Raw genomic sequence first — 7,142 nt, 5'->3', positions numbered from 1 at the left:
GTATCTTATTCCTGACCAACTCTAATGCCAATTATTAATAAACCATATTTTGTGATTGAAACCATACATCTAGGTCACTAAAATCCACAATCGTTATCAAAATTTATTTACTAAACCAGAGTAATCATATACATTGTCAGAAGGTAATCCTGTCTACATTGTATTCCCTGTTTGCACCATAGATCTTTTATGATTTTATTCATATGCATGTATTATAGTCAATCTTCCTTTTCAAATCACTCTGAAAAGCATGTCTCTAATTTTCAAGGAAGGATGTGCTCACCAGCATTCTCTGTCATATATATTAACCATGTGACCATGTTCAGACGTTTTTCTTAGAGCCATCATAGGTATAAAGGTGGCCAGCACAACAATCTTTCCATAACATTCCAGACCCACCTGTCAAAAACAGGTACACATGCCTATGTACTTGAGCACATGCACAACACACCTCTAGCCTTCACACTTGACCCAGAGGAATGTGGCTTTGGGGAATTTTTATTCAAATGCTGTACAGCTGGGTGGGGGCTTCATAGAGATGAAAACTAATCACAACTCTGGTGCCATCACTCAGACCCTTATGCAGACAAACCCTTTTCTTTGCCGACTCTTCTATTTTCAGAAAATGAGCCTCCATAGACCTTTGTAAAGAATCTTCTTTGCTTGTCTTTCTAGGAAAGAAGGTTTTTTTAAATACCACCACCAGAGTATGTTCAAAACTTGTGTTAATTATCCCCTTCTGTTTGATAAACTTGTAACACCCTTTAGAATTAGCAGAGTAATGTGCTGTGTTAGGTAGAAATGACCAAACCAGGTTTCATTGTCCTCTGATTCTATGACAAGTATATTCTTTTAAAACTCTTTTGCCTCTTGTAGTTGAGTAGATTCAGATGTGGTGAATCTAATGATGAGAGGTGAGCTCAGCTCATACCCAGGTGGGCTTACTCTACACCTGGACTGAGATGATAGCAGTCTGACAGGTGATTGCATCATAGACATGATGCTTTTGCCATGAAGCCTGCTCCTTTACATTCCTCTTGATGAGTAGGAAGCATATTTTAAGTACCTTGGCTATCCACGTAACCATAAGCGATGCCGGCATTGAGTTCAGAAATCATTTGCTGAGGCTGCAGACTCCCGGGACTATATGCATCTTTCCCATAAACTTAGGATCTGAAAGTGGTTTTTTGGTCTGCTTCTCGGTACATACACTTGCCCTGATGGGGAAGTGAATTCGTCTGGATTATAAGTTTTGGTGAGCTAGTGCAAATTTTGCTAAAATGCAAAAATACATATTACTTTTCTTCAGGAACAGTAGAGCATGAATATTCAAGCATCACTGGTTTAGACCCAAAGAGAACAATCTAAGAATATTACTGATTTCTTCGAGTTGCTAGATTCTTGGGAACTAGAAGGAAATGTCATTAGCTTTGAGCACTTGTGTGGGGCCATGGCTAAGTCCAGTAGTTCAGTGGACATTGCATGTGAAACAGGCTTGTAGAAATGTTTCCATCTCTTACTAATAATGTGACATTAGAGGAACATACCTGATATTTTGAAATTGATGAGTGAAATTATGTGTGAAAAAGCCACACATTTTGTCTTGATGGCCATTAATGATCTCATTGATTTAAGGAGAAGACAAATCCACTTTAAACTTACTTACAATTAACTGAGAGTGATACTGGGTGAGGAAGAGGCTTGAGAAGATCTTAAGAATATTACATTTATATGATATTTTGAAATAATAAATACCACTAGGATAAAATGATTATTTCTAAAGGTGATTTTTCTGAAATAGAAAAATAATTTCTCATTTCTTTAGAGAAATGGGAATTCATTTTGATTGTCTGTATTATCATAGCTGAAAATATTGTTAAATCTTTGGGAATAGTCAACATTTTACAAACTTGAATGACATGGCCATTTGTACTCGTCATATGCCAGCATCTCCAGTGTTAGAGTTTGGGAAATCATATCTACATTTTACTTGATGTGCATAAAACTCAACCTGAAATGATCCTTGTAGTGTAGTTGACATTTTTCACCTTCTTTTGAACATATATGTTCTTCATTAACTTGCGGAAACTTGTTTTGCTTTGCCAATTACATAACAGAGCATTTCACATTTGACTTCTCATCTCTCCTCAATATCACTGGGGACGAAATTAATTATATTCTTTGTAAAAATTTGATATGTAATTGTTATAAGCAAAAAGTGTCATGATATACTTATGAGTACCTCATTGTCTGAGTCACTTAGAGGAATAGAAGGCATCAGAAGGAAAAGATCACCAGTCTGTGCAAGGTGCATAGTGGGGCCTCTCACCTGTATCGCGGTGAAAATAAGCATTTTTGCATCTTAAATGTTCTAGATGAATGAACAACATTTCTCAAATTCTGTTTTTGCTGTGTTGAATCTCATATTCAATGAGTTCTGACATAATAGATATATCCATTAATTAGAAAATTTCTCAAACACTGATATTTATCTGAAAAGTAGTTTTATGCCTGAAAGGGAAAAACAAAACAAAACAAAATAGTTTTAGTTGATACCTTGCAACAATAAATTTGATAGTTGAGAAAACATAGGAGGCCATTCAGAAGGGAAACTCCTTTTAACTCTGAGTCTGACAGGGAAGACTAGGCTGTCTGATTGGGCTGGCGGGAATTAGACATCTTACTGAGCTCTACTGCTAACTGCAAGTGTGCAAGAAGTCCCAGTCTCAAGCTCATAGAGGTCCAGACCCACCAACAGACCTCCCCAGTGCCTCCCCAGGCCTCCCCAGCTTGGAGCTTTGGCCTACATTTGACACATACGGGTTTTTAGGTCTGAAGTTACTCCACTCACTACCAATCACACTGTTTATAGTTACATTCTGGCTTGATATTTCTCATGGAGTTATTCCCCTTCAACCCACAGTTCCCAGTGTTTAAAATAATAATAGACTTACTAAAAGTTATGTTTTTCATCAGCAAAAGCCTGGGAATATATATAATACCTTCTACCATAACACAGAGTAGAAATACCAAGCCAGTCTAGGATATTCAAGGCCAGTGGCAACAGGATACTTTTTCAGATTGGATAATAGTGAAGAAACGTAGCGTTGTCTTATTTTAACAGTGTTCACAAGTTAGTGTTGACTCTAAGTATTTGATTGATGGAGAACTAATTTAGGGGCCTAATTTTTGAGTAAATTAAATATGAAGCAATACACAAGTCTATACTGTAAAAGGAGCATCTCTGATTCACATAACAGTGGTACATTCCTGCCTGACTTTTCCCAGGTATTGAGTTCCCAAGAAAATAATTTCTAAGACACCCCAGGATGATATTAATAAATGTAATTAACAAAATTAATCATGAGCTCCCTTGTTAGTGTGAGAATCCAGCAATCTTCTCCCTCTGTTACCAAGTTCCTGATTTTGTGTGGGTTTGACCCAGTTTACAATTGCTTAGACGGCGATTCATGCCACTTTCGCTTTCCCTTTGCCCCTCTAACTTTCATGATGCTCATGGAAACTCTCCTAGGGACTTCTCACTCATCCCCAGACCATCGTAGGAGGCATGGGCGGTCTCTGCAATCAACTGTCCTGCCTTGCTTACTCAGATACCTGAGGTGCAGCCACCCGTCAATCGTGAGGGGAAGAACACGTTTCCTATCACTTGCAGTCACATCCTTTTCCATCCTATTTTCCTGAAGTCCTTTCTTTTTGTCCACTGAGGTCTCATCCTGATTCCTTCCATCTAAGTTGAGCTTTCTTCCAGCATTCTATGGGGACATTTTCTATTTATCCTATCCCTAGCATTATTCCCTGGTGCATCTTCTTGGCTACATCATTAGATTTTCCTTCTCTGCTCTGAGGTGACAGGGGAAAGTGGCAACTTGGCATTAATAAGCATGCCCCATGTCTAGTGATAGCATCACGAGAGGATCCCTGGATGATACTGAAGTTGACAATGGCAAAGAGAAGGCTCTTTGCAACCTAGATGAAGATCTGTCTTTGAGGACTCCACATCACTCTCCCTGAGAATCAGTTATGGTAGTAGTTTATGTTTAGCACATATGTGTTCTCTGTGTATGTCCATTATGATTCAAGTAGCCATTTTTGCCAACTGTATACATTTCAATCAGAAATGCATCATCAGTAATTCTCCATCCTTTTAAAATCTTTGTAATGGACTGTGTAAGCAACCTTGTCACGTCCTGATAAAAGTAAGCCTATAACCGGATGGGCCCAGAAAGCAATTGCAGTAAAGTAGCCATCTGGCTTCTGCACCTGAAATTAAGTTGGCAGACTTTGGCACTGGTTTCTCTATTGCCACATAAAACTTTTTCATCAGGTCTCATTATCCTGCAGGAGATGACACCGATGACTTTTATTTTTTTTAAAGTCTCTATAAAATTGTGGATTTTGTAAAATCACTGATTCTTCTATGTCACTGCCCATTTCTTTCTCCATGTATCTTATTATTCTGATTCTACTTTAATTTTTTTATGTTCTACAGGCTTCTCTATTCATGGATCATTTTTAGATAGTTATGTTTTCAGTTGAAAATGCCTTTTCAAGTAGCCTGAGCCAGTATAGAATTTACTGCTACTGTACAGAGTAGCACAGGAGTGGCTGGACTTCACTGTGGTATTGAAATATGTCAGCAAGATCCAGTCTTGCCCTCTCCTATTCTCCACCATGTATAAGCTTCTTTTTCATAGAAAGTGCTAATGAGAAGCAGAGGCAGAACAAACCTGTGAGTTTCCAAATGCAAAACCAGTTGAAAATTCACTGATCTCTCTCTCTCTGAGAAGCCCTAGTGCTACATCTTTGGCAACATTGGCCTCTGATGGTTCAAATTCCTATCCAGAGCAGCTGAACAATGGGGAATCCATTAACTAGTGTAGATCAGTGTTTGGCAATGAGCATTTTGGGTAGGAAAATTCTTCATGGAGATATGTTTGGGCATTAGATGGAGTTCAATATCCCTTAATAGAGAGCAGCAAACACTCTCAGAAAGGAGAACTACTGGTTGAGACTAATAAGGGCCCATATCTGAAGAGGTGGACTCTATCTGACTTATGTCAGGGGACATCAGGCTCAGAGTGCAGGGGGATTTCTCATAGGGAATTTATGTTTACTATTTAACATGAAAATATGAACAGTGATTGCACTGAATGGATGTGCTTTAGGCTTTTCTGTTTTCTGTAACCTCTTCTTAGGGATTGTCATCCTTAAGATCGTAACACTCCATGGCAGTCTGACAGAGCAGCTAGGGTGTAGAACATGACCTCCTCTGGTACTTCAATCCCTGTGGGGACTAGCCCAAAGCTTACCATTTTTTCTTCCTCCTTACAAATTTGTTCTGCCATTTTATCTTCATTTCCCCAGGCTTTTCCATAGGTACAGCACACTGCGTACTCTGAACATCATTTAGACGCCAGGTCATGTTGCCCGTGTCTCCTCAATATAATTATAACCCATATTTTTGGCTTACTTATCTATTATTGTAATTCTTTGAGTAATAAAAGCATGGAAATGATTATTTTTAAAAAGATTTGTCTGAATTCTACTGGCATCTCCCTACTCATCCAGGATATAATTGACAAAATATTCTTTTGAGAATCAAATATAATTAATTCAATGCTTTGATTAATCCTCTTCAGTGAAGGGTTGACAAACTACAGACTGTGGATTAAATCTATCCCACTGTCTATTTTTTGTGAATAAAGTTTTGTTTGAACACAGATGCACACATTCATTTACACATTAACTATAACTTCTTTTATGGGTCCAGAGAAGAGTTGAATATGCATGTGCCTTTTACAGAGAAAGCATATTGACACTTGCCCTACAGAATAAAATCCCAGTTCATCAGCCTGCATATGAAATCCTCTAACATATTGCTTATTACTCTGTCCTCAGCCATACCTACATTGAAAGCTACCTTCCCCTGCTTTTCAATACCAGATGCTGTGAGTTTGCTGCATACAGCATGCTGGCCACAATTTCTTTATGTAGCCCTGCTGTCTCCTCCATTTGATCTGAAGCACATTTCCAATCAGATGCAACCATAATTGCATTTTATTTCTAAAAGTTCATTTCAGACAGAGCTTCTTTGAGGAAGTTTTCTGTGATCGCAGGCAGATAAAAGTAATAATTTCATTCCTGTTTCACTTCTTTACACTAAACTTTATTCTAATCTAAAAATTATAATTTATTAATCCATTTTTTCAAGATTCTGTAACACTTTTAGAACAGGACTATGCATTATTAATGTCATTATTCCAATCTGCCAAAGCATGCTCATTCACATTTTAGGGTCCCAATAAATATTTCGTGAATAAGTAACTACATCATTTTTAACTCCCAAACATCATCTTACTCAATGGTGGTTTTACATAACCTAATTTTGTTTGCATATAACTCATTATACACAGAATGTTCCCTTTGGAGTTCCTTATGGCATATGATATTAATAAAAATAAATGCAGTTATGCTATCCACATTAATTTCCACTTAATATGAAGACATGGGTTTGGTGGGAGGTGGGTAAGGTGTCATTGCTAATGCTGAGGAGTTGCTCTCCCTCATCCATTCCGCATTCCGCACCCATTCTCCTGGGAAGCTGATGCTATTTCAGATATGTTCAGTTTGAATGTAATTAGGATTCCTGCAGAAGTTTTCTCAGTAACACAAATTCCATGTATTGCACTTTAATAAAATAAGAGATAATTCTCGAGGTTTGTCACTATAATAGTGGCAATAACACCTGCAACCATAGTAAAATATTTTGAAGTACTATAATTTCTATGATTACTTAATTATGAACTGGCAATTCTACAGTCATCGAGTGACTCTTTTATAGCCCTTTCCTGTGACTCCCAGGCTTCTTATCACTCCCTCCAGAGATTCAGAAAGTGCCATTTACTTCACTGAGCCTTTTTTGACAAACTCAGGAATGGCTCTACAGCTTCACCTCTGCCACCCCGGTTACTTCACAGTCAACCTCATCATCCAGTACCTGGAACCTTGGGCGTGTGGGTAGTATTCTTGTGGGGATCAGACATTAGGGGGCCTGGTGTTTCTGCTGCACGTAGCTCAGTGTTACTCTTCCTCCTTCTGCTGCATTGACCCAGTTGGACAAA

Source organism: Marmota flaviventris, chromosome 16 (genome assembly GCF_047511675.1).
Source record: "Marmota flaviventris isolate mMarFla1 chromosome 16, mMarFla1.hap1, whole genome shotgun sequence".
Taxonomy (NCBI): Eukaryota; Metazoa; Chordata; class Mammalia; order Rodentia; family Sciuridae; genus Marmota; species Marmota flaviventris.
The sequence above is the reverse complement of the archived record's forward strand: the minus strand, read 5'-3'. Positions refer to the sequence as shown.